Genomic DNA, 27945 nt, shown 5'->3' with positions numbered 1-27945 from the left:
TCCTTACCATGACAACTCTCAGAGGGGGAGACCTTTGACTTGTCACCCACCCCCGAAGCTCTGCTGCCTTTTGTTATGCTGAGTCTTAACATGTGTCACTTTCACTGCTGCACTTTTCCACTGCCTGTTCGCGATAAATACCAATTGGGAGCCCAGCTTGTCAGGAGAAATTATGGCATCACGTCTCATGTTGGAGAAAAGACAGAAATCTTTTTGTTTACACACATGCCATTTAAAGCTGGACTTTAAAAGACAGACCCTCTTTCTCCTGAGCAAACACTCAGGGGTTTAAGAGATTGAGGGAGAACTGAAACCTCTCCAGCGACTCAAGGGGAGGGAAGTGACGGGAAAGGTTATGGCAGCTCTGGTTTGTATCCATGTGACTGTCTGGGTTGCTCTACATTTAATCAACGCGTCTCTCAGTGTGTTCGTGAATTTTTTAGTTCCTGTCTGTGACTGAATGTTTACATTTCTGCACTTGCAATGAATGGTTTGAGGATCTGCTTTTCTCTTCCTTTTATTTGGAAAATTGTTGAAGAATTGTGCGATACAGGTTAGGAGCTGTCAAACGTCAGGATTTCAGTTTGTCGTGCATCAAGCGTGTCCTTTAGCTGTGATTTTAGCCCTCAGATTTAAATGAAATGGGACCACTCTTGGACGTGGGGCTCTCGACTACAATGCTGCACATGCACATTTTTCTGTCCGATAAACAAATGAACCCTTTTACAGACTTGCTTTAAAGTCTCTGACACATCTAGGTTCAGACAAACCCTGTGCCATGGCCTTGCCTTACAGGTCTATTCAAAGCACAGTGATGTAGCATCAAGAGCCAAACCCTGTCACTTTAAAACCTTCCAAGCTCATACCTCTGGAGGTAGGCAGGCATGGAGGAGATAAGGCTAAGCCCACACCTTTCTTTTTTCTCTCTCTCCCTTTTTCTCGATTGCTCTCTGGGTTTTTTTTTCCTCTCCACATTTTCCTTTACAGCAAGCCGAGGCATGGAGGGTGTTGCGATATCCACAGTTCAGATGTCCTATTGTAAGTCCACGTTGTGTCACCTCATAAAGAAAGAGTAGGGTGATCTATCAGTCACAGCACTATGTGATGTGGCTCTAATAACCTTGAAGCAGTTATGGGTCTTATAGAATTGTAGAAGATAGCTGTGACTATTGAACCTGTTCTGAATGGTTTAATGACAGTATCTTATAATACTCCATAAATGTTTTAACATGTTATAAAGATTCAATCACTGTTAGACAGAAATAGACAGAATTATCTCACAGAATGAGAGGGAAAAAAACACGTTTACTTCAAGAATGCAAGCTGTTGTATTCACCTCTAACACGTTGTTTCAACGGAAACCTAGTGCTTGCTAACTGATCGAGGTATTTTTGTCTTCTAAGTGAAGTAATGGCCTCTGGTAGGGACAAGCGGGTGTTATATTGCATCCATCAGCTACTTCTCAAGTTGGTTGTTTGTTGGATGTTAAATTGGTTCCTTAAAACTATTTCTTTGCGTTTGCTGAAGTTAAGTACAACTGGTTTCTAAATGTCAGTTTGTTCTTTATTTTTAGGTCATTAGCTTTCATTTCATAAGAGTTTTGTCCTACACATCCCCCTCCTCTCATACCCAACTGACAGTTTGCAACAAATGACTGCCTCTGATCCTGCTTCTGTTGGGAGTTTCTTCCTGTTAAAAAGGAGTTTTTCCTTCCTACTGTCGCCAACTGCTTCCTCATAAGTGGTTGTCTCATTCTGGCACCAAATAAATCAAGTAGAATTAAAAGTTTGCATTACACATGGAGAATGTCCTCCGGTAGTTCTGTTTAGCTGAACCCAGCTGTGATTCTTGCAGCCCGTATGTGTCAGCTCTATATAGCGCTAAGCATAATAGTGGGAAGGCAACCAACCAGCATGCTCCAACCCCTAAGAGCTTCCCTCCAGCTTACCACCAGGGTGTCAGGCTCCTGACTGGGGGTGAAGTAGCAGGAGGGATGGCCTTTGCACAGGAGCTTCTCCCTGCTGTGGAATACTTAGCAGATCATCATAGGAGCTACATCGACTTTCACCAGGGTAGTTCTCAACAACATGGAATACTAAGGGAATGGTGGCGTTGCCTTGTAAAATATCTGTAACATTTGTGCCCCCTAACATTTTAGGAGTTTTTCAAACGTTTGCTAAATGTGCTCACTGTTCACAGTACACCTGTAGTATGCATGTTCAAAAGGAGATACTCCACATCAGTAAAACTAATCCCTAATTTAGCTCTAATTTTCAAAAAAAGAGAAAACCATAAGATTTGTCATGTGTTGCAGTTGCACATCCAAGTAAAAGTAATTTCAGTAGATGCAAACTGTTGAATTTGCAGCGACTTCTGCATTTTAGTGCCCAGTAGGGTGCATACATTGTATGACTGATTGCTGCCGTTACACTGCAAGCATAAGCATTTCATCATACATCCATTGACCTGACTGGAAGCATATTACACAGCATGTATACACACTATATTTGATGGAAGTATTAGAGGCAGGTGTGTTGTGCTTACTGTCATTACCTCTACCATCCAGCGAGGAGATAAACAAAAACGAGCATTTATGCGTCACGCACATCTGTTTGACATGTTTGTACACATACAATTTGCGCTTCACTGGGTTATATATTGCCACACAAATTGCACCACCCTCGCCTCTGCAACGTAGGCGGGCATCTATACGGTTTTTATCCGGACAAATTCCACTTCTTTGCACACAAGCAACAATGCACATTTGCCAGGGATGCACTAGATAAACACGCATTCACACACCTGACACATCAAGCAGTAGGCGCGCGCTCTTTCACCGTCCGGAGTGGCTTCATAGCCTGTGATTTAATGGTCATTTTGTCGGCCGCAATAGCATCCTTCCCCATCCCTTGGTGCCCACTGGTAAAATAACAGGCTCTGGGCTCATCCACAAAACCCACAGGACTACACTTGAATCATTGCTACAATTTGAGCTATCAAATCATAATGGGAGGATGAGATTGCCTTTCTTTCCTTGGTGCACGAGTGTGTGTATGTGTGCTTGAATGTGTACATGGTGAGTAGCTAAGCAGGTTTGTATTCTCCGGGCCTGTAGCCTTGGGTTAAAGTGTTGTTATAGCTCATATTTGTTCTCCAATTATCTTACTGAGAAGATGCTAGGTCTCCTTTGTTGTTTTACTGTTTTTTTTTTAATATTTATTTCAGAGCTCTTTGTTTTAATTATTAACGTGAGAAACGGCTCAATAGTTAGCTGTTGGTTTTTCTCTGAATGCATCTCTAGGTTAGGTTTTGTACTACATTCTTAGATTTTGCTCACACTGGTATGTTCTCAGACTGATACCTGGACATTTTTTCTCTGTCTAGTTGTTGTGCAGTCCATTTGTCTGGTCCGTGTAATGGGAAATGTAAGACACGTATCAAACAGGGGTGAGGTCATCTTTTATGCCTGCAAAGAAGCCTGAGCGGATATTTAAAGTGAATATATTTCTTATGACATCACACGGTGCAGACCATTAACAGTATCCTTTGTATCTGGCTGCTGTGGCTCTGTTTCCTGACTTCTCTCTAATTCTTGCCTTGACATTGCAACCTTGGTGCCCACTCACTTTACGTCACCTCATTCTTATGTGTGCTCGTAGTTAGCGCTTAATATTGTGGCATCTTCAAGGCCTTCCCTTTTAGTTGACATCACACCGTGAGTGACAAGATATCAGTGGCACAGAAAAAGCAGACAAAAGAGAAAAGGGCAGAAAGCGATGGATGATTGCCCTCAGCCCAGAGACACTGTTATTACATAGCAGTCTGTGCCACCACAAGAGCAGTGAGGTCAATTTTTCCTCTGTGAATGGAATGTAATTTACCGTCAGCTTTGTAAAGGCAAGTCTTGGTCATGGTGGAGGGAGCTCTCTCTTCTGCTCTGGGCTAATGATCGCCTTTGACAGAGGAACGGCCGCCGTGCTTTTCACCGCAATCCTTATTCCACTCGCATTGATCCCCCCTGCCTATTTTCACACAGTAATGGATGGCATTGTCCCTCCCTCGCCACTGTTAGTACAAATAATTACGAATCAATATGCACTCAAGGCCCCGCATCAGAATATCATTTTAACACATGATTTATTCCCGCTAATGCCGCGCAGTCCTTCCCATGTGTAGGAGTCAATGGTGGGCTGTACTGCGACCAAATCCCTAACCCCTCTGTGAGATCAATCAAAGCAATCAGCTAAATATTCTCAAACAGAGCTGGTGCATGAAAGAAGAAGTGCTTTATTCTTTTCACCTAATGTGGGTATCCATGTATGGAATGACAGGTGGATTTAGTTTTGGTGTTTTGTCTTGGTGAACACATAGAAATTGGCTTTTTTAATTATGTTGAAATATGCCCTTGACTCATGCGAAGCCATCCAAACTTGATATGACTGCACACTTCAATGTTGGCTCTGCAGACCCTCAAACAGCTGCAGTAAGGTCTAATGTTGCTCTCTTAAGCCATCAAGCTAACATTCTAAATATGACTTGGCAAGGAAATCATATCAGAATCATCTGTTTGCCCAGGCTCGGTGCTTTAAGGCTAGCACACTAATCTCTTCGCTCTCCAGCCCTGTCAAGATCGGTGAAATGTCATGCAGTGTTTGTGCTCTGATGATGTGTGTGTATGCATTTGTGTGTTAGGGCTTGTCATTTGACATTTTTGGCAGACGGCAGAGCCAGATTGCTTTGAATCGTAGTTCAAGTATTCCACCTAACCGAGCCCTTCAAATTCTAGCTCATCCACTGCCATAACTGTCACACAGAAGTGGAAAAGGTCACATAAACCATGCCTCTGCTCTCAGCAGCCTATAGGTCTTGGTATAAATGACCCAAAATGATTCGAATGATTAGTGAGTGGTTTGAGTAGCACCACACACAAATGCTATCTAAAGCCTTTTGATTGATAATTGAGATATTTATATATAAACTCATGCTGGATATCTATACTGAGATAGAGTGGGAAATCTGTTAGGAACAAAAGGGTGGAAATAAAAATGATCAGGTTGTACAGGGCTCATTTCAAAGACACCTTGAAAGTCAAAGAGAAAAAAAATGATGTCGCAGGTTTGTCCATTGTGCTGAAATTTCATTGCAGCAACTCAAAGTGGTGATTCGGGCATGCTTCTAATGAGATGACAGAAGGTGTCTTGGAGATCTCACTGTGCAACCTGGTGGTATTAGATGGACAGAAACATAATGGGGGACCAGAGTGTGGCGGCCGGTCAATGTATCAATTCCTTCATCCTCCAAGCTGCATACTCTCGCCCCATGAGGCCAGAGATTGTCATACCCCAGGAGGACATCTGGGCTCACTGTACCAGCGTAGCATCTGACAGTGGGTCCAAAAACTTGATCCTGATACCTAATGGCAGTCAGGGTGCCGTTGCCTAGCCTGTAGAGGTCTGTGCATCCCTCCATGGATATGCCTCCCCAGACCATCACTGACCCTACAGCTCCTCTAGACATGTCACATCTGTCACATGTGCTCAGGGCGAACCTGCTCCCATCTGTGAGAAGCACAGGGCGCCATTGGTGGAGCTGCTAATTCTGGTATTCTATGGCAAAAGCCAATCAGGCTCCACAGTGCCCGGGAGTGAGAACAGGACTCACTAGAGGACATCGGACCCTCAGGCCACCCTCATGAAGTCTGTTTCTGATTGCCGGGTCATTTTGTAGTTCTGGCAGAGCTCATCCTGTTCCTCTCCACATTCCTGCTAAGGACCTTCTGCAGCCCCAACCAGCTCTCCTAGAGTAGCTGTCTCCCGGACTCTCCTCCCTGCTTTTGAGATTGTGCTGGGAGACACAGCAAACCTTCCGATTGTTGCTGTTCTAGTGCACCTGTTCTTAATTTCATTGCAACACCAAAGCAGCTGAAACTGATTAGCAACCCCTTCTGCTACTTAACTGACCAGATCAATATTCCAGAAGTTTGACTGACTTGATGCTAAACTCTCAGTTTTATGATTGAAATTAGCTCTTATTTATTTATTTATTTATTTGATATGAGGGGGTGATCGCTGAGCTAAGTGCATAAGCGCTCTGTTAATGTAGCTAAAATCTCAGTATAGTTCACATTCACATATCTTTATTATTTTTCTGATAAAAATAGAGGTTAATAACAGCAGCTGTGCCATGGGATTGGCTATATTACCACATAAAATCAGACTTTTATTCCTGATATCGACATGCACTGGCTTGAGTCATTGTCACGATCATACTATGTTGTCTGTATCTGCTATAACTCTACAAACACCACTTCTGTCTCTACTTCATAGCTGTTCAGCCATTGTCTTTGAAGGTTTTCGTGGTGAGATCAAAATGTGCTGTTGGCGAGTGTTGATGCGCGCTGCCTCTCCGGGGTAGACAATCTGGTAGACACAATCAGGAAGATAGGGCCATACGAGCTCCATCTCAACTATATACGTGCCCTAAAGGCAGATCCCTGGCATACAGATACTGGGGATACACTCAGAGCAGAGTATTCATGTACTGTAGACAGACTGGGGCACTGTCTGTGGAGAATTCTATCAGAGATACAAAGACAAGAATGACTTAATATTTTTGTGTATGAGCAGACAGAAAGTAGGACAGCCAGCTGGCGGGTTCAATTCAGGTCATGGATGTTCTTCTTGTGTCAAAAACACACCCACTCTCTCTCACACAGACAGAAATTCATCTTTGCACATTTCCTCTTGCAAGATGGCGTGCGACGACGCCTATTTCGGGCAAAAATAACAGTATTTGATTCTTAGCAGTTGAAACGAAAACAAATATGGCAGCAGCAACTCCAGACAGATGGAGGTCGGAATCTGGGAAAGTAATTTTTGTGCCACGGCTTTTAGAATGAACGCGGCCTGTGCAGACCCACGTCTACACGTATATCCACACACCGAGTGTTAGCGCGTGTGAGCGCGCCGTCTCGTCAGCAAAGGGAGATGAGTGGCTTTGGGATTCTCTTTGATGGCTCTGCCTCCCCTGCTGAGACACCAAGTCATCTTCTTTTGCTGTCTATTCTTCCCAGATATAGTGATGCAGTGCAATTGCACATGTGGCTATCTTTGAACGCAGGAGACATTTTCAATCTTTTGTGGGGGTTGTAATGGCAAAGGGAAGGTCAGTGTTCCCATCATCTCCTGCACCAATGCTAGTCTGTCTTTCACTGGCACCAACACAAACATGCAGACACACACAGACAGGAAAACAATGACAGTCCTGGCTAAGCAAGAGAGATGTAAGAAAACCCCAGTGAACACTCACCAAGGGTGGAAGTACACGGATATCAACAGGCGTCGTAGGAAATAGTTTGCAAATACGCACTTTGTGTGCTACTTATTCCTCTAAAATTTGAACGTGGTATACTAGTTCAATTTAACTTCTTTAGTTCAGTCTGACCTTGAACCATAGTTATCACAAATCCTCTCCACCTTGCACCGCTTCATTAGAGTGACCTCGTACAGACATGTCATTAATTAAAAGTGGACCCTGTCAGCTTTCCCAGCTGGAAAGGATCACCCGCTTCAACTCCTCATCTGCCAACACAGGACAATCCTGTTCATCGCCGCTTGTTCCTATGCCATTACCCGAGCAACGTTAAGCTAATGAACACTGCCGAGTAGCGGGGAGGCACTTCATTTATCTGCTCCTTTTCTTTCTCTCTACCTTTTTATTCACTCTATTGGAATAAGTGATGATGCGCCCTCCCAGCGGTGCCTTTGTACCTTGACGAAGGGGGCAGATTTAAATAACTCAAAGCTCCTTCGCTCAGACCTAATCCCCAACTCCACTCTAATCAACCCCACTGTTCCCTTCTTTGTCTCTCCACATTTTCTATGCGATGGAGTAAAGCAAGGCCAGATAGAGGCATTTAAATGTGAGCGGGCTAATCTCTTCAATTCCACCCTCCGCCGCTTTTATTAAGGTGCGCGTTGTTTTCTTTTCGTTCAGGTCATTCTGTTTATGTAACAAGTCAAAAAGTGTTTTTCCCTTTTCTTCATGAAAGGCTGCCGTTTTATGGAATGTGACTTTCCTTTATGCTTCAAACACAAGGCTTCCTCTGCCGGGACAAAGTCGATAAAGACGCGGTGTGTTCACCGGTTCTGAGCGATACAGTAATCTGCCCTCACTTTTCCTGCAATCACAGAGGTTTTCTTCATTATTTACTTATATGTGATCATTAGTAAGTAATACATTCACTCTGTTTATGACGTTTTGGGTTTTTTTTGCAAATATGATTTATATTTTTCCAACATGCATTGAACACAGATGATGATTCGTCTTCACGAATGAAAAAGATACTGCTTTGATGATGAAGACTTTTCCGTCTTGGAGGAGCTTCCACTTGTGTAAGGGGACGACTTGAGTGCAAACCTGTCTCTCTGATGGGGCTTTTTCCACATGCAGTAAAGACATCCATTAACTCTTCCTTGTCTTCCCACCTGAAGTTTTTTGTTGTGTTGTCTCGCCATCCATCTTTCACTGTGTCATGAAACGCTGGAACATCTGTGGGACCTTCCTGTTCAAATCCAGCTGTCCCAAGCTCCACTGCACATCAGGAACTAATTAGAGGAAGGTGGAAAGGTGAAAGTTTCAGCTCTTAACGGCTGGTGCTAACTTTATGAAACCTGTGTCACCATAGCAATTTTGAGATTTTCCTTTGAACAGTGTTTTTTTTTTAATTTAATTTATGGACATCCCCTTTCTTTCACAGTTTCACCTGGTTCACTCAAATGTTGTGCAACTAAAAATGAATTATTATGTAAAGGAGTGGAAAATAAAGCAAAACACATGGAGCTTCAGTAACCTTTGAGCCTAACGTCCTCGTCTCCGGTGCTCCAGGTGCAAATGAGCAGTTATGAGCAGATTCTTTGTTTTATTTGTATTCAGACTCGGTATCTGTTAGCGCTGGTTATTCACAAGTAAACTCTTTGGCATAAAATATGACACAATGTTTAATTATGTCATTTTAGGTTAAGGTTTCCTGTTGCAAAATTAGAAAGAACTAAGTGATGTGAAACACCGCCTCGGTCCATTTTAAATGCACTTTGGCCCGGGGAAGAACCTGCATTTGTGGATGGCACGCTGAGCTGTGCTCCCTGAAGCATTCCTGAGCCCGCGCAGTGATTTCCATGACAGACTCCCGCGCCTGTTTTTAATGCAGTGTTGGCTGAAGGCCTGAAGATCACATAAATCCAATATCGATTTTTATCCCGGTCCCTTGCGTACAGATTGCGTACAGAGATTTCTCCAGATTCTCTGAACGTTGATGTTATGTACTGTTCTTCACAATTTTGCAGACAGTTTGCAGACAGTGACAGTTTTTTTTTTCAGATGAATGAACATTATCTTGATTTTTGAGAAAGTCTTCTTCTCTAAGCTGCTCTTTTACACCCTGTCATGTCACTGACCTGTTGCCAATGAACCAGACTTGCGGCAAATAGTTTTTAGTATTACAGCCTTTTGTTGACCTCATCCCAACAGTTTTTGAGATGTGCTGCTGTCATCAGATACCATCAAAGTGACCTAGTATTTTTCATGATATGTAAAACTGTCTAAACAACAAGTTTAAACACATTAAGTTCTATTGTGAATAAAATATGAGTTTGTAAATATTGCCAAACATTGCAATGTGTTTTCATGTACATCTTAGACAGCAACTGTTTTGGAGTTGGGGTTGTAATGAGCGCCAGTTTATTTGACGCACCATTTAAAACCTTGTTCAGTGTGAAGAAACGCATTGGGATAACTGTATGAGACAGTTAGAAAAAATAAAACATGGGATTCTGTTCTCCATGTCCATGTTTTGCTAGCAGTGGCTCTTTATTGCATCCACTTCAACAACTCTGAGAGCAAAGCCTGCTTTTGCCCTCCAGTTAGACATTCCTATAATAATGTGATGTCACAAGAAAGCCATGCGAGACTAGGAAGTCGTTTATTCTTATCCAGATCCGTAGTCTGAGATGTGCTGTGTGCTGCGCGGGTCCTACAAGACTAAATTTGTGATTTTGTTCTCAAAAGTGCTCAAATTTGTACTTTTACTGTGTTTTAATAATGTGCTCATAATCCCATTGTAAACCATCTGAGCACTTTATTGAAAAATGTGTTTAATCATTCTTTAGTGAGTCATTTAAGACTGAATAATGGAGTAGAATTACCCGATTGAAGATTTTATACCTTTTAAAATATTTAATTATGTCATTTAAATGCAAATTTATTGAGTCATCATTATCAAGTGGGGTTTTTTTTGGGGTGTGTATCCATCTTTAAAATGTGTTATGATCAACTTCTTAAAAAGTACAGTGTAATTCAAGCAGAATTATGTAATGATGGTTTTGAAATGTTTAATGTTTGAAGCCACATCGTCTGAATAAATGTGCTTTACGTTTGTGTTCCGACGTGGCATTAAGCACCACGCTCTTGTAAGTCAGTAACAAAATATGGACTCATCACAAATGATTAATGAGACATCTATCAGCTCCTTAGGGAAACAGACAAGCTAATATACAGTATTTGAGGCAGCGTGAGGCCGACCACTGACGGCTCTTCTTTTGTGTGAGATCTCCCACCGCAGCATCTCCCCTAGCACTTCATAGGACCCTCCCACCCCCTCTCAATTCGCCCTCACTGCACAAAGAGGAGACAGAGTTGGCCTGGGTAATTTGGATAATAATTATTTCTGCATTTAGTGCCAGCTGGGTGCCTGAGAAGGTCAGGGAACAGCATGAGGACAGGCTTATCTCCATGTTGGTGCTGGCTTCCATATGGCAGCAGACAATAGGAAAAGGGCCTTGGCCCTGGACACAGCAGCATGGCACAGGACAGCTCCCACAGACAAAACACAACAACACACTGATGCAGCAGCAGCTACGGCGGCTCTCGGAAGTGCCACGCAAGGCTGGGTGGGCTGAACGTCTCACTGCACCGATGGTAGAGGAAAGAAGAAGGAGAAGAGTGAACAACCACCAAGAAATAATAAAGCTCGAGTTAGAAAAGAACCATTTCAGCTAAGTTAAAATCATGAACTTGTCATCATTAAATCCGTGTCCTGTTCAGGGCGCAAACAGTTGTGCCCCTGTCCTGGAAACTGTGAGAAAGGCTTTTTGTAATTTATGAAGAGGACTTTGACCCCCTCTATTGAAACTCAAGCTTCATGCGTTAGTCTGGTAAAGGTTCAGGGTTATAAGAAAAGATGTGAACATTGAGAGGTTAAAAGTTTCCTTTTCTTTCCTCGCCATTCTGCTGCTCTTTATTCAACCGCCCCTTCGACCTTACTGTTCATTGGGTTACCATGGCACCAAAGACCCTGTAGCAACTCAGCCTGAGCTTCATAAATCAGATTTTTACTGTGTAGCACTCCTTTTAATCTCCATCCACTGACGGCTTTATTTGATTCCTCCTCTTTGGAGGGCTTTCAGTGGTCAGTCCATCCTGAAAAGAATGCCTCTGTGTGTGTGTGTGTGTATTCGTTTGCGTGCATGGGTCTGTATGCATGTGCACAGGCATGAGAAAAGGGCTATAGAAAAGCAATGTCCTCCGAGGCTCCTTTGAACAACCCCTCCCGCATGCTTTTCTTTCACTTTGAGTTCCCAAGTATCCCCTTCCCCTGTGTGGTGACTTTAAGATGGAGCCTGAGTGAGAATCGTCATTTTTAATGTTGAGCTGTTAATCCCCTACTGGAGTGCAATTGTAGCTCACTTTTATGTCTCACTGAGGAGGGGTGGGGTCTTTCTTTTTTTCTTTTTTTTCAACACTCTGTAAAAGAAGAAAGTGACTTAATTGAATTAAAATGGAAGCTTGGCAGAAAGATTCATGACTTTTTTATAAAGCAACTTTGTTTCTGGCTCTCTGGTACAGGCCACGGTCTCACTCGTCTCACAAACAAACAGCTAAGCCTCTGCTATGACAAAGACCAGCTCAGGTGAGCAAGAGAGGAGTGCATGGCAGGCCTATTTCAGCAACCGTCCCATTGATCTCTAAGTAAATGGATGAGATGACATTGTAATAGCAGGGACAGCTGCTGTCCATCTCAGCTATTATAGGCCGTGATCAATGAGGTGACCATGTGAAATCAGATGCTGGTAGCTCTCGGGTAGCTGTGAGTCTGCCTTGGAGTGTAAAACGTGTGTTTTTGTTCTGCGGTGGGTGAGCATTTCTCAGGGTTTCAAAGTAGCATAGATAATAGTTTCAAGGAGCCAGCTAGAGTGTTGTTGTGAACGCTGTTGTGCACAATGTCATTAACATTGTTAATGTTAAATATTCAGATGACTCACTGGAGGTTTACGTGGTTTCAAGTGTCCTTATTTGGAGACCGTGTGGTTTTGTGGGCTTGTCAGAAATGCTTTTTTGTTTGTTTTTAATTAAATCTTTGCAGATGTGAAGTGAGCGTGTTACAGTGACATGAGATATGAGAGCCAGTGTGACTATATGTAATGATAATTCTGTTGATGGGCTTGCCGCTCTCTCCCTCCCTCCCTCTTTCGCCCTGTCTGGGCTGCTGAGGAGCAACGTAAAGGTCTAGAGTTCATTATCAGAGATTTTCCTCTTGAAGGGGCACAGCGACCAAAGAACATGCCGATCTCTCATTACTCTCACCGCCGTCGCATAATCTTTGCCCACTTACATCGCAGACGCAGGGACCTGACTTGTCTAGAGTGGGCCTTGCCGTGTGTATCTATTCCCTTTCAACACAGGAAATTAATCCAAAAGTGCCTGTAGAGAAATCACCATTTCAAGCCATTAGCACTTGTCGTGCAAAGCTGCCATTACTGAAATAACCTGGGTGATGGAGAATATTGGACTTACTGGAGCAACAGCCAATTCATGCTACATAAGTTTGGAAATCGCCCATTTGGGGAATATTGTAATGGCCTTGTGCAAATGTGGATTTATGCAGGGAAAGCTACCACTAGTGAAAGCACAAGGTTTGAGTTCTTAAACAGCCTGAAGAAAAATAAAATAAGCATAGCAGTCATAGAAGTATGGAAAAACTTCATCAGTCTCTCATAAGACAAATTCATGGTGGGCCACACACACCGATAAGTACATCAACATGCACATACTGAACCTGCAAAAGAGGAACGAAGCAAATCCATGCAGCGGTTTTTATGGTTTCTTTTTATTGGATGTGATTGGATTTTGAAGGATTTTCCAGTTGATTCCTTGACTTTTGACCATTTCACAGCACACATCTTCCAGTGACGTGTGCCTGTGGTTTTATTTAATTGGGCTTTCTTTTTATACTCAAAGGTAAAGCCAGTGAATTCCTAGATGTGGAGCTGCCAGTTCTTTCTGTTCCTGTAAAATCTTCTAATTTGAGATCTGAAAGTAGAAAACATTGCCCAGTCCACCTTGTTACCCAAGTTAAGGCAACTGTTGAGAGCTTAATCAATGTTTTTTTTATTTTATTTCCTCTCTCGTTCCATTTTTGGCACTACCACCACTCCCTGTTTTGGAGATTGGCGTTCTGTGAACAGCAGCCAATTGGCAGCCACTATTTACTGCAACCAGCTGCTTTTGCTCATTGAAGTTTCTGCCTCCCGTTTACACACCAATATCTCGCTCTCCTTTTTCTCCCCTCTCATTAATCTTTGCAAGATCCCAGAGTTATGGCACAAGTTAAGCTTTGCTATATTAGCTGGCCTTTGAGGCCCGTTAAAGCTATTTTTGGGAATGCCTTGGTTTTAATCAACCTCACAAAAGCACAGATAGCACTTGTTGAGTTAATTCCATTTTTTTTAAGTCCTAGCGATGGTTGGTGAAGCTGAATTTGGGTGTGGAGATGGCTGACAGTTCCTGGGGATGTTGGGTGGTGTTGGTGAAATATGGGCAGGGTCAGGCTTTGTCTCTTTTCTTTTTGAGGATGTTGGATTTAAAAGTTGTCTTTCCCATTTGACCCATTCACGTCCTTCAGAACCTGTCGTGCTGTCAGAACTTTCAAAAGCCGTCTTGTTCTTTTCCCCGTCTTTGTCGGGAGATCACCTTGCCATTGCTTTGTTGGAAAACGGGGAGTGCGTGGAACTATTTAAAAACGATAATGGTCTTTAATGTGCACCGATGATGATTTATCTGTCCCTTCCTGGCCTCCCTTCGCTTATCGCGGACTTTAAAACATGAAAAGGAAGTTATTAGGAGGGAGACGGCCAAGGATTTGTCTGTTTTCCTTCCTTTGCAGAGGCAACAGAGCGCCAATCCAATTTGCCAGGCATGTGGAGTTATCCTTAAGCCTGTCAAATGCACCGACTGGGAAAGCTGTCACTTTTCTTACGGTCATATGGTCACAATCACCGCTCGAGTTATTTATAGGTCTCATACGTCACACATTCACTACTACAAGCACCCAGATATAATGAGACACCTCAACACACTGAGGGAATCATATGTGAGCCGGTTTATTTAAAGTATTTCATCTTTATCATCCTTTAGCCCTCTAACTGCATTTTACTACAGAGCCTACAGCTGGTTGCAATTCTGCTTTAGCAGAGCTTCTTTTTGTGAGGTGGTTTTGATCTTAAACAACTTATAGAAACTCACTCGGAGACACATGGAAGAGACAAAAAGACGCACAATTAACTAACTGTTGATCTTAATTGTTTTCAGCAGTGGCATCGAAAATAACAAAAATAAGTTGGCAAGGTGCAGCTTTAAACAGGAAATAATGCCAAATAATGAGAAATTAGCTTTTGCTTTGTGTGTAGGAGAAATCTAATTAAGTGTGCTTTAAATCTCCTTCCACCAGTCGAGCTGTTCTCGGCAAACAGCTCTGTACTTATTGCCTCATGTCCGTGACATGACCGCTGACTTTCTGCCTGTGTGTGTGTGTGTGTGATGTCATACCTTGAGGATATGTGTTAACTCAGCAGGTTGAGTATTACCAGAGCCCTCCATTGTTCTCAGCACCATTGAGAGTTCTCTAAACACTGGCCTGTAATTAAAGGGCTCACTCCTGCTTAATGCTTTTTTGTTCCCATGCCCCCTCACCCTCCACCCCCACACTGGGGGTTGAGGATAATGAGCATTTTATGTGGATGTGGATGCACATATGTGTGCATGCTTGTGTGTGTGTGTGAACAGGCAGATGTAGTGACAGTATCTTAATTTAGTTTTGATTCACTGGTGCATTCATTCACACATCAGCTACCACGTTTGCCATCTGTGGGCGAGCCCGTGACCGCTTGGTCTTTTCTGTCAGCACTCGGGCTAAATCCCCCGTGGCTTGTCCTGAAATGCGGGACTACCATCTCCTGTGTGTTCCCTGACACCCATTCCTTTAACCACCTGAAGGTGACAGTGTTTTGTCATCAGTGTCTCCTGGCTCCTTCTTAAAACGCAGTCTAAATCCTTGCCACCGAAGTGAGCCCTCACCCCTCCTAACCAGGCCTGAATAATTCTTTCGGACACCACTTTCGGAGTTTGGCTGAGTACTTTGCTGTGTCACATTTAAAATGTGGCCACTTATAGAGGGCTTTTTTTTGTCCCTGAACACAGCCTTGCCAAAAATAGGGACGCTGTTAGGAGCAGTTTCCTATCATGACTGTTGTATTGGCAGACAGAGACTCGCTCAGTGGAAGAAGTTAAATAGATACATTTCTATTATTGAGGACACAAACTCTGCTTCTGTATAGTTTTTTTTCTGCTGCACTTCTTCTATCTGTCCCTCTCATCACAGCTACGTATTTCTTTTTTTTCCTTTTCTGACTCAGAAGTGTGTTAGTGTGGGGATTAGAAAGCAAAGATTACTCTGCGAATACACCTGCGGAGAGAAAGAAACGGAAACAGACAAAACTCCCAACACATTTGTGTGAAATGCTAACACTCTGGCCACGTGACAGAATGTGATCCTTATTAGCTATCTGTTGAAAGGCTTGGACAAACATTATCAGATATCTGTGTGCTCACTGAAGTCTAAAGCCCGTCTTAAGTTACACTGGTTGAAAGGCCCGTGGCTGAGAAGAAACAACAGGGCGGCAGTGATGTTAGCTTAAAGAAGTAACCTGTGAGACCTGCTTCAGGTATGCTCGGTCCCACTCAGCAGGTGAAAAGCTTTCATGCACAGGAATGTTTGCAGTCTTGCGACGATGCCACGGCTGCTGTCTTGTAGACTCGTAACAGCTAATTCAAGATTCTCTCTTGCATGGAGCACGGACCCTTTAACCCTTTAAAACCGGTCAGAGCGGGCACGCTCTGTTTTGCGTAACTATTTTTAAATCCCGGTAGCACTGCAACCACGTGAGCTAGCGCAATAATTTTTTTGTATATGAAACCAGAGGAGTTGTACTTACATCTTATGCCATCAGCTTGTCCTCGGTCACAGTTTCCTTCCACATATAGCTTTGCAAAAACTGCATAAAAAGCGCTTGCAGCAACAAAAACATAATATTCCAGAAACACGCTTTGCTGAGCCGATCAGCTGTTCATAACACTTCCTACGTCCATCAGCACGAACTATCACATGTCCGCCATGACCTGCCCGAAACCGGAAGTGACGTCATTTTCGCAGAAATGTAGTTTTTTACCATCAGGGCCTCATGAGCCTATACTGGTGTTTTTAAAAGTTATCTTTGACTTTATGACTTTCTGTGTCGTTTCTGGGATGCTTAGGACTCATATTGCACTGCTGGAAATAGTTTATTTTGATGCATATGCTGTTTTTTTTTTGCAAATTTGCATTATAATATTTATTTTCGTTTTTCCTGCAGTATATAAAAATTGGTGTATTTCAAAAATAAAACTATGAAGACACTCAAAATAAATTTCCTGTGGTGGGAAACTATTTTGTGCAACTTTTTTGTATTTACAGTTTTGGGGGATAAGCTTCTTAAATTTCTCTAACTAGAAATATATGTTAAAAAAACAAAAACGATTTTCAATTTTTCTGTAGTTTATTGCACTTTTTTACAATTTATGTAATTACTATGCACTTAATGCATACATATTATTAAAATCTAGGCTGTAATGGTTGTATTGATGTATAGCAACTTGAAATGCTCCCAGAAATGGCACTACAACATGTAAAAATATAATATAAGCTCTGGCGGACTTGGTTCTATGGTAGGTCTTAAAGGGTTAACACACCTTAAGGTCACCTTTGAGTTTCTCATGGTGTGAGCAGGTGCGCGTGTGGAATATTGGGTTGGTCCTTAAAAGAGACATGAAGTCACTTCCTGTTTATTGCTCTGAGTTGACTTTGCTTGTCATTTTGTAATAGGGTTCCAAGATTATTAATTTAAACCAATGAACTTTAAGTGATACAGTTAAACTTGACCAAATCTTCACCCGGTGCCCTTTTCCATGGCTTGATTATTGACTGCCAGTGCTTCTTATTAGCATGTCGGTCACAGGAGAAGCGGCGGTCCGCGGTCATGACGATAATTGAGATCGTAATCGCAACCAATGAGTTTGTGTGTGTTTGCGCATACGTGTGTGTGTGGTGTGGTGGGGGTTAGGTTCGGGGGTCCCAGCTGTCACACGGGCTTTGATTGATGGATGGCTGATGCATGATGATGGATGCACACTCGCATTAAGCCGATAGACGGTCGTACCCAGGTTCGTCGCGGCTTCGGTAGTTTAAGGCAGCGTTACAGCTTCATTAAGGCAGAGAGCCACTGTGGCCATAGATCATGGCAGTGACAGGCCAACATTATGTCTGGCTGGGTTGATAATGATGCCATGAATGTGAGGGTCACAGGTTGAAGGGGCATTAACATATGTAAGGCTCCCGCAGGTTGATGGGAGATAGCAGTAATGGCAGGATTTCTTCACTGCTTTGAGTGTGTTTTTTTGTTTTTTGGAGTCCTACAAATACCTTTCTAGCGCATTTCAGTTTTGTCAAGTTTTTTTCTTCTATTTTTGTCCCTCTGGCAGGTGACAAAATCATCAGCAAATGTTTGATATTCCAACACCGATTGGCCTTTTTTTTTTCTTTTATCTTCAGCTCATTTTCCTTCTCTCTTCTTTTTCCTCATCTGCCCATCTGTCATTATCTGCCAACCTCTTGACCTTCACATTGATCATTACACAATATTGATAGCCTAAATTGAAATTATCCTGCCAGTCTTGTTTTTCTCTTTCTTTCTTTGCTCATCTGTCTGCCTAACCATTACTAAAGGTTATGACCCCTGACCTCCTCCGTCTTCCCTCTTTCCGAGACTCCGAGACTTAATCCAGTAATGGACGCAGCAGCAAAGGAGTTAGTACAGGACACCAGGGGCTGACAAGGAGGGGGAGGGTAAAAGGGCACATGTGCCTCCCTCCTCCTTTTTTAGTTTGCACTTCTATCCATTCCCAAGAAGCCCCCCTGCAAACCCCTTTCCCTCTCCTCACCACTTAAAGCTGGGAGCAGCTGCGCCGGGAGCACAAAAAAAATCTTTAGAATCCATCTTTTTAATTCCGCTTTATTACACCCACTATCAATATTGTTATTGTTTAAAGTGGCCCTGGCTCTGACTGACGGGCATCCCACCGTGCCTCTCTCGTTAATTATGTATAGAGGAAGTAGTGGCGGCACAGGGGGTCGCAGCAGAAAAGACTTAGGTGGTGGTGGGGGGGATGCTGGTTGTGTATGGGATGGCGAGGAAAGCTACACCGGTCTGCTGTGAATTATTTACCACTGGCTCGTGGTTCACCTGCTGAGCGTCAGGCACTGACATTTGCAAAGGGAGCGATTGTCTGCGTTCAGCACAGTGTGGCGTCTTGCTGAAGTAAATGAGATTCTTTACAGGTGTAAGGCTTCTCGAATTAACCCGGGAGACCTAATAAAAGACAGGATATCTGCTCTGCTTGTTAGTCAGTTTAAAAAAAGGGGGATTTTAAAAGTGGGTGTACATGTAAAGAGAAATGCAACAGTGGTGAAGTAAACCCTCCAAACCAACCAGGTCCCTCTGAAAATGATGCACCAGATGTCAAATGATACACTTCTGAATGCATGTGTAATATATGGCTGGTGCACCACTGCTGCTGCTTGGGCCCATTTGAAATCTAATATTAGCCTTTCATTATAGGTAGCCAGTGAGAGCGTGTCACTTTGGCAACGTGCTAGAATAGCAAACGAGTTAGAGGGGTTCAGCTGCATGTGAATATCTGCTTCTGGAGTGGAATCATCTGCTCCTTCACATGGGGATAGGTTTGCATATATTTGTATTAAAGGACCGTGGCTGTCTTTTAATCCAACCGATTCTTTTCGGCACACGAGCGACTATATTTCAAAGTACGCAGCGATGTTGCTGCTGTCATGTTTACAGAGACCTTGTGGTAAAAAATGCGCTTGATTTTAAAGGTGTTGGTGTGGATAGCCCTGTCATTCTTTCATGAAAAAGTCCTTAATGATTTCTCTGTAATTTAAAGTGTCTCCAAGCAATTTCACAATAAGTGAACACCAAAGTTTCCCAAGTACAAAATCCAAAACGTTATTGTGTTAAAATTTTGGCTAATCTCAGGAAGGGACATGAATCTATCTGAAGTAAAAGCTCACTGGAAACCAATTTAACATCAAAGGAAATTTGAGACATTTCAAAAAAGGTACACTGAATGGCATTCGATATTTGAAGTGGCATTCCCAAATATCTCATTTGATTATTCTTCATTCGCCTTCTCTTTTTAAAACTCACTGAAATCTGTTTTTTTAATTGCCTCCCTCCGCTGTCTGTTTTCATACAGTGGATTGGAAAACTTGGGCCTCTCTAATAAGCTGCCCGTGTGCATTCCAGCATACGATAGCATCTGAAGGATGAGGCAGTTTGAGAATGCAAGTGGGAAAGGCAAAGCTTGGCACTGGGTTTTGGGTTCACACAGCTCTGTGAAGAGCGCAGTTGGACCTGGCCTAGCAGGTCAGCAATCTTTGTAAGAATGTTTCCAGTAGGGCTGCACGATTTTTGCATAAAATGAGAATCACAATTTTTTTGCTTAGAATTGAGATCACGATTCTCTCACGATTTTCTTTTCCAGTATGAATATTTATTGCGCTAATTAACTGCACATCAACTTTGTAACAGTTGAGACTGAACATAAAAACAATAAATAAACATAAAAACAACAAATGTCTCAGATTTTGTCGTTGCCGCAAAATGTTGTACTGCGTGAAATTCCGTCTCCACCGTTGCTCGACACAGCGTGTATAGAGCAGGTAGTGCAACAATAGAAAAATAGTTGCAGGACGGCACTGTGTAGCGTTTGTCTAGGATGTTGATCATTTTCCTAAATCCCTCGTTTTGCACAGTGTTCAATTCAATTCAATTCAATTGTATTTATATAGCGCCAAATCACAACAAATGTCGCCTCAAGGCGCTTCATAGATACAGAGAAAAGCCCAACAATCATATGACCCCCTATGAGCAAGCACTTTGGCGACAGTGGGAAGGAAAAACTCCCTTTTAACAGGAAGAAACCTCCGGCAGAACCAGGCTCAGGGAGGGGCGGCCATCTGCTGCGACCGGTTGGGGTGAGAGAAGGAAGACAGGATAAAAGACATGCTGTGGAAGAGAGACAGAGATTAATAACAGATATGATTCAACACAGAGAGGTCTGTTAACACATAGTGAGTGAGAAAGGTGACTGGAAAGGAAAAACTCAATGCATCATGGGAATCCCCCGGCAGCCTACATCTATTGCAGCATAACTAAGGGAGGATTCAGGGTCACCTGGTCCAGCCCTAACTATATGCTTTAGCAAAAAGGAAAGTTTTAAGCCTAATCTTAAAAGTAGAGATAGTGTCTGTCTCCCGAATCCAAACTGGAAGCTGGTTCCACAGAAGAGGGGCCTGAAAACTGAAGGCTCTCCCTCCCATTCTACTTTTAAATACTCTAGGAACAACAAGTAGGCCTGCAGAGCGAGAGCAAAGTGCTCTAATAGGGAAATGTGGTACTACAAGGTCATTAAGATAAGATGGGGCCTGATTATTTAAGACCTTGTATGTGAGGAGCAGGATTTTGAATTCAATTCTGGATTTAACAGGAAGCCAATGAAGGGAAGCCAAAACAGGAGAAATATGCTCTCTCTTTCTAGTCCCTGTCAGTACTCTTGCTGCAGCATTTTGGATTAACTGAAGGCTTTTCAGTGAGTTTTTTGGACATCCTGATAATAATGAATTGCAGTAGTCCAGCCTGGAAGTAATAAATGCATGAACTAGTTTTTCAGCGTCACTCTGAGACAGGATATTTCTAATTTTAGAGATGTTGCGCAAATGGAAGAACGCAGTCTTACATATTTGTTTAATATGTGCGTTGAATGACATATCCTGGTCAAAAATGACTCCAAGGTTCCTCACAGTGTTACTGGAGGCCAAGGTAATGCCATCCAGAGTAAGAATCTGGTTAGATACCATATTTCTAAGCTTTTCAGCGCCGAGTACAATGACCTCAGTTTTATCTGAGTTAAGAAGCAGAAAGTTAGTGGCCATCTAAGTCTTTATGTCTTTAAGACATTCCTGCAGTTTAACTAATTGGTGTGTGTTATCTGGCTTCATGGACAGATAGAGCTGGGTGTCATCTGCATAGCAGTGAAAATGTATGCTATGTCTTCTAATGATGCTGCCTAGGGGAAGCATGTATAATGTAAACAGAATTGGTCCTAGCACTGAACCCTGTGGAACTCCATAATTAACCTCAGTGTGTGAAGAGGACTCTCCATTTACATGCACAAATTGGAGTCTATTAGATAGATATGATACAAACCACTGCAGTGCAATACCTGTAATACCTACAGCATGTTCTAATCGCTCTAATAGGATATTATGGTCAACAGTATCGAATGCTGCACTAAGGTCAAGAAGGACAAGCACAGAGATGAGTCCACTGTCAGAGGCCATAAGAAGATCATTTGTAACCTTCAATAAAGCTGTTTCTGTGCTGTGATGAGCTCTGAAACCTGACTGAAACTCTTCAAATAAACCACTGTGTGTTGATATGGCTCCCATCAACACTGTGTGTTGATGGGAGCCATCTTTGGGAGCCATCTTCTTTTTTTTTTTAATCGTTGTCATTTGGAAATGAGATGAGATCGCGATTTTCTAACGATCAATCGTGCAGCCCTAGTTTCCGGGGAGTATAGCTGTGTCAAAACAATGGAGAACAAAAGCATCCCCCTCCCCTTTTTTGTTTTTCCTGGTCCACTGTTCCAAAACTTGTCGTTTAAAACTTTCATGAAATAACTTTAATTTTGCAGCTTGTTCAACATCAGATGTTATTTTATACAAAGAACTTCTGGCTGACCAAATTTGTCTCAAGATCAACTCGGCTCCTTCTTGTCCAAGTGCTGACGATCGTCTAGTCAGTGTTTCTGCCAAGCTCTGCAGCTCCCACTCAGTTTTAGAGTGGCCCTCCACAGAGAAACCTGCAAAGGTGACTTGTTGCTGCAATGCACCAGTCTCCCTGGTAATTTATATTTGAGGTCCCCTAATGCAAAATACAGCAACACATTTCATATTCCATGGCGCCAACCTATACTTAGACAAAATATTTTAGCGCCATAGTCGGGATACTGGAAGCCAAAGTCATATAGCTTCTCCACTGGCCTCTTAGTGTCAAGCAAGCTCATATCTCATAAAAGTTGTCTGTAAAGATCCGATAGGCTCGTAAAAGCTGACTAAACCTGTTTAGATGGATACTGTAGCCCATGGCCTTCACACCTTATTTAAGGCTAATGAGGCTGACACTTTATTCTTCTTACCCTGTGTGCAACATAAACAGCTGCAGCACTGTACATATGTTTCAACTCTATATATATGCTGCTTTGAAAATAAAAGATTTACTGCGTGTAGCACGATGCAGCCAAGTCATTTCTTGTGCAGTTACAAGTTTCGATCATGTGATGAGTTTTAAATCATTAGCATGCAACACATCTTTGTCTCATTACACAATGGCACGTTCATGTATGCACATAAGAGTAAGAGTGTATTTATTCGATTGTGCAGTCTTGACCATGCTCCCTCTCTCAGAGTGAGCACCCTTCTCTGAATCAATAGATTTGGATTATGGGTCTTAACTTCAAAGTTAATCTCTTTGGAGAATGCAGCCGTGCTTTGTTCTTCCTAGAAAACAATTTAAAGAGAAGCTGCCAGAAATGAGGACAAGTAAAGCTTTCAGGGAGCCTATCATCTACACAAATCTTAGCTTAGTCCCTGTACCTTCATAATATACAGCACATCATGCAGAAATAAAGGTTTCTTTGACTAGTTCCATTATAATGTTTAAGCAACCAAAGGTTTAAAAGTTGCTAGTAGAAAGATGGGATAGAAAGCAGAAAGGGGAAATTCCTCACTTTGATCTGTGTTTAGAAATCCTGCAAACTGAACAGAGAAGACAGAAAAATGGTAATGACTAGAAGAGTTGATGTGTTTACAATTAAAAAATAAATTTTTTAAGGGTGCTTTTAAAGTACACAGGACTACAGGTATTTAAAAGGAACAAAGAAAAAGCCAAAGATCGTTGCGTTTTCTTCATTTCTTTGGAGTCGTGCTTTTCGTAGAGGAGAGCCTTCTGCCGCTCCTTTCATACCGGACAGCCTGTTGGAGGGTTAATCAGAGCTCCGTGCGCCCGAGTCACGCCGCTACCACATCCCAGGCAGGGATCCCACACGATGGCCTCCTTAGGACCCCTAAGGACCCTATATGTGGTGCTTTTGAGTCTGAAAGGAACCATGGATACAGATTCATGCGCACACAGTCACAGCACCACATTAGGGTGGGGATTTTAGCTGGCAAGGCGCCACTGTCGGTGCATCAGTCACAAGAGGACATGGGTGAAGTCAGAGCCTGACAAATCCAGGGTATTATCAGGCCTTTGTCCAGCCTGCAGCTGTCACTTACCAGGCTAGTGGGGAGAGGACGAGGGGGACAGAAGGGAATTCATGACCTATCCCTCTAGCCACAGAGGAGCGCTGAGGCATTCAGAAATAAAACATATGGGAAGAAGAAGAAAGAAATGAAGAAGAGATGAGGCGAGAGAAAACTGGAAGAACTTTTTTATGAACATGGAAAAGAAAGTGGAAAGTGATGTACGCTTCAAATGCTTCCATTTGATTGCTGGCAAAAATCATAGCAGAAGAGCCGATATATGCTGATTTCCTTCTGAAGACGCTAAAAAAAATGTTTTATCTTTGTCCCTCTCCCCTTCAAAAATGACCAGCAGTAATGCAGATCTAATCTCTTTCTATCATCGTGGTAGGTCCCAAAGGCTGTCCATTTCCCCCCAAATGCCTCATCTTTCTGTCTTTGAAATAAATGAAAGTCCACAGGGCGGTGGAATAAAGATGAGCTAAGCCTTTGACTTGATGCGAGATTGCCAAAGGGCCCAAACTTAAGAAGTCTGCCCCCCCTCATCTGCTGCACAGAGATACTACGGCCAGTAAGAAACCAGATAATCTGATAGAATTTTAATCAACAGCGATCAGATAAGAAATAACAAAATGTATGATTTTAAAGTCGCACGGAAGCTCCGGCAGTTCAACCCTTTTCCGCTTTTAGTTGGAAATGAACATTTCTCTAGCAACAGCCTGAACTCCAGTCAAGCTTCATCTCTGAAATCTTATTCCGAGGATTATAACACTCTGCTGCTCTCATTCGAATACCCCTGAACTTAGGTATGCTCATATGACCCGTATTACACTCTTGGTGATTGGATTACTCATTTATTGGCCGGTGGCGGTGTTTACGGGGCATGTAGAGACTCAGCGCAGCTTTGATCCACCAACAGAAGCAAATATGAGGGCTGCTGCATAGTTTACATCCTGGGCCTAAGCCTTGTGGTGTGCGAGGCATCTGCTAAATCCTCCCGGATCAAAGGATGACTATTACACAGACAGACATCCACATACCCCCAAATGCAGCTTTAGAGTGTTCATGACCCCTGTCAACATGTCCATGTGAAAGCACAGGTGTGGATGGGTGTGGGGGTACACACAGACACATGCACACTACGGGTGCCTCACAGTTTGCTGCTAAAGAATGGAAAAGCTGTTTCTGTGTAGGCTGATGTTTTGTAATGTGATTGGCTCATTGCTAGTTCTTCACAAGTTCGAGAAGCTCTAGGTTCTTTCTGAATTGTTGTTGTGATCCGACTTTGCAGGCCAGGAATTCGTAGGTTCAATACTCTTGATAAGTCGTCAGAAAAAAGCTTTTACTCAGTAAATTCAGCATCGGTGTGTCTTTATTGGATACAGGCGTCCGTAATAGTCGAGAGAAGGGGAAAGAAAAGACATGTTGGCTCTTTTGTCTCTTCCTCCATCTTTGTGTTGCCGACTGTGTCGCGCGGTGATATTTGCATGCATCTGGGAGAGACACAGCCAACCCAGGAGGCCAAGTGCTGACATTTCAGCCCGCAAAGTCACAGATGAATTTGGAGCAAATCTCATTATACCGGACAGAATAAAGATGCTGCCTGTGAAAATGCTGTGGCATATGGACACTTTATCTCCCCCCATGTTTTTTAATAACTTTACACACACTATCTCGTTTCCCACTGATGCATATTTTAGCTGCAATCCTGCGCGGCGGTGATGCAGAAAGCTCGCCTGCACCCCTGAGGACACTTATGCCACCTGTGACCTTTTCCCTTTTATGCACAAACACACTGCTTACAGCAAACTGATGAGCAGCGCTCATTCGTACCATATTCCGTTGGCCTGGTCTTTCCTTATGGCGCATGTTCTACAGGCCAATTACAGACATTGATGTATTTGGAGGTGCATTTATAAGTGGTGACCTGATGCAGCGGCAACAATCATGCTGACTAATTACCCACCAAGGTGCCTGAGCGATGTGGGGCTCTTAGCAAAGGCAACTGAATCCATCTTCTTTATGCATGCAGACAGGCCTGCTGCTGGCTGTTACGCTGACAGGGGACAGTTTCAGCTGGCTGTTTGGGCTTGATTCGTGCTCTTCCCCGATTTTGAGCTCCGTTTATTAACATATGAATATATTTACAGACCCTGAGAGTACTCCCAAGAATCCCATCACGGTGAAAGACAAAAAAATATAAGGCCCTCCAGATCTAATCTAGATATGGCAAAGGCCTCCTTTGAACACTTACGACAAATTTACCCCTTGGTAAATCAAGCCGTCATTCCCGGCCCACACTCGATGCAATTTCTATTTATTGTAGTGCTTTAAAAAAAGTGTACTAAAGAACTGCTAGTTCTTTAAATTGCCGGAGACCTTGTCTTCGCTCATGTTTTCCTACTCCACACCCCACAGCATCGTCTACCACACTGTGGAGCAGATCTTCACTGTCACATTGATACTTTCGTGAGTGAGAGAAGGGCAGAGGGGCTTTTTATGCAGTGAGTGTACATGGACTCAAGTTGTCTTGTTTATAACCTGTGCTTTCTGGATCACCAGTTGGTTCCTCTCGCCCAGTGGTACATGTTCAAGATACTCATGGTAGCGCTGACCCTCCGTGGAAGGTCACACAGAAAAAAAATTCTGAGCCTTTTATTTGGACTTAGCTCACTCTTCTCTTTGAGCGGCAGTTAAGCTCATTTGGAGTTCACAGATCTATTACAGTGTTGTGAAACCTTTTTTTTCTCAACAAGCAGGGATGATGAAGAACATAAACCCACAGTTGCAGATGTGGTTTTTTTTTTTTATTACACTTTTGCTCAAAATATCTTCAATAAAATCTCTGCAAATGTAGTAAAACGATTGCACTGGTAATCACACAATTCTGAAGTTGAAGCCTCGATGCTTCTGTAGTTAAAGTAATAAAAACTTGTATGATAACAGGAAGAACATTTAGAGGAGTGCACATGTGCGGTTCTATTGACTAGAATTAAGTAATTTAATTTATTTAAAATTGCATTTGCTATTTAAGCAACCTCAAGTAAATAGAGAGGGAACATTGATTTTGTAATGAACAGTAATAAAGGGACTTCACCATTACTCCACACCCTAAAAGCATAAGCTACCTCACACCCCAGTGAGCCACTTAATTGCCCACATCCACATAAAAAGGCCTAATGCACGCTCCCTGCGCTCCCACACATATAAAGCTATAGGAATCAAATGGAGTATAACTAATACAATTGATTTTGATCGGGAAGTACGAATAACACGATAACTGTGTCTTGCCAAGTGCTACTAAGGGGCACGCTCCGAGAGCCGTGCATCCTTTATGAGCCGCTATTTATTGTGCTTTTAATGAAGCTTGATTGGCAGCATGTCCTAGTGCCCATTATCATCAGAAGGATGTGCTCATTCTAATCTGCAATTATCACCATAATTGTGCTCAGAATCCTCTGGGTCCAAATAAGCAATCACTTCCACTGCTGCTGTGCCACCTGTAAGTGCTGCTCAGGAGGACACCCTGACAGGCTGACAGGTCTTCATATCAAGGGTCCTTTTTTTTTTGTCTTTGGCTTTTTGTCTCCCTCTGCTCCTTATTTCTCGCGCCGTGCTTCCCTGCTTTAAGTTTCACTGGAAATTTTGTCTGGGGTTGACTTTGTTTCTTTTCCTTTTCTCACATGCTCTTGATTAACCTTTCCCTTTTTTCCCACACGGCGCCATCCCCACACTCGTCCTCCTTCCTTTATCTCCCTCTCCTTTCCTCGCCCCATCCGTCCCACTCCTCTCGCATCCCCTCCCAGCTCAAATTCCTAACCTTCGGTCACTTTCATCCCCGCAGTATGCATAAATGCAGGCCTATTATCAAGCCGGTTGTCGCATCATAATTATGCATTTTGTCATGTGCTGCCTCTGTAGCTGGTGATAAAAGGAGAGCCTGATTAAGCTGAAGGAAAGCTATTGATTCCTATTGACAGGCTCCTCAAAGGCCTTTAATGAAGGAGATGTAAATGAGGGTTTTCCACAGCGTTTAATGACTGCGTACCATAAAAGGCCAACATTCTTCTGCAGTCTGAAAGAGACATGCATCACTGACAATGGTGCACGAGGGACACTTTCAGTTATAGTGATGT

General features: G+C 42.9%; 1 protein-coding gene and 1 long non-coding RNA gene across 3 annotated transcripts in view; one reads left to right on the top strand and one right to left on the bottom strand.

Moving 5' to 3' along the window:
* Positions 1-27945, top strand: part of LOC146510974 (partitioning defective 3 homolog) — a 377572-nt gene that overhangs the window by 327960 nt on the left and 21667 nt on the right. The window lies entirely within an intron of this gene.
* Positions 20281-27945, bottom strand: part of LOC146510968 (uncharacterized) — a 395415-nt gene continuing 387750 nt past the window's right edge. Inside the window, exon 2 of the long non-coding RNA XR_014876132.1 lies at positions 20281-21726. This is a non-coding gene — a long non-coding RNA (uncharacterized LOC146510968). The remainder of the gene's footprint in view (positions 21727-27945) is intronic.

This window comes from Neolamprologus multifasciatus, chromosome 9 (assembly GCF_963576455.1).
Source record: "Neolamprologus multifasciatus chromosome 9, fNeoMul1.2, whole genome shotgun sequence".
In the NCBI taxonomy this organism is placed as follows: Eukaryota; Metazoa; Chordata; class Actinopteri; order Cichliformes; family Cichlidae; genus Neolamprologus; species Neolamprologus multifasciatus.
This window is presented reverse-complemented; position numbering and strand designations above follow the sequence as displayed.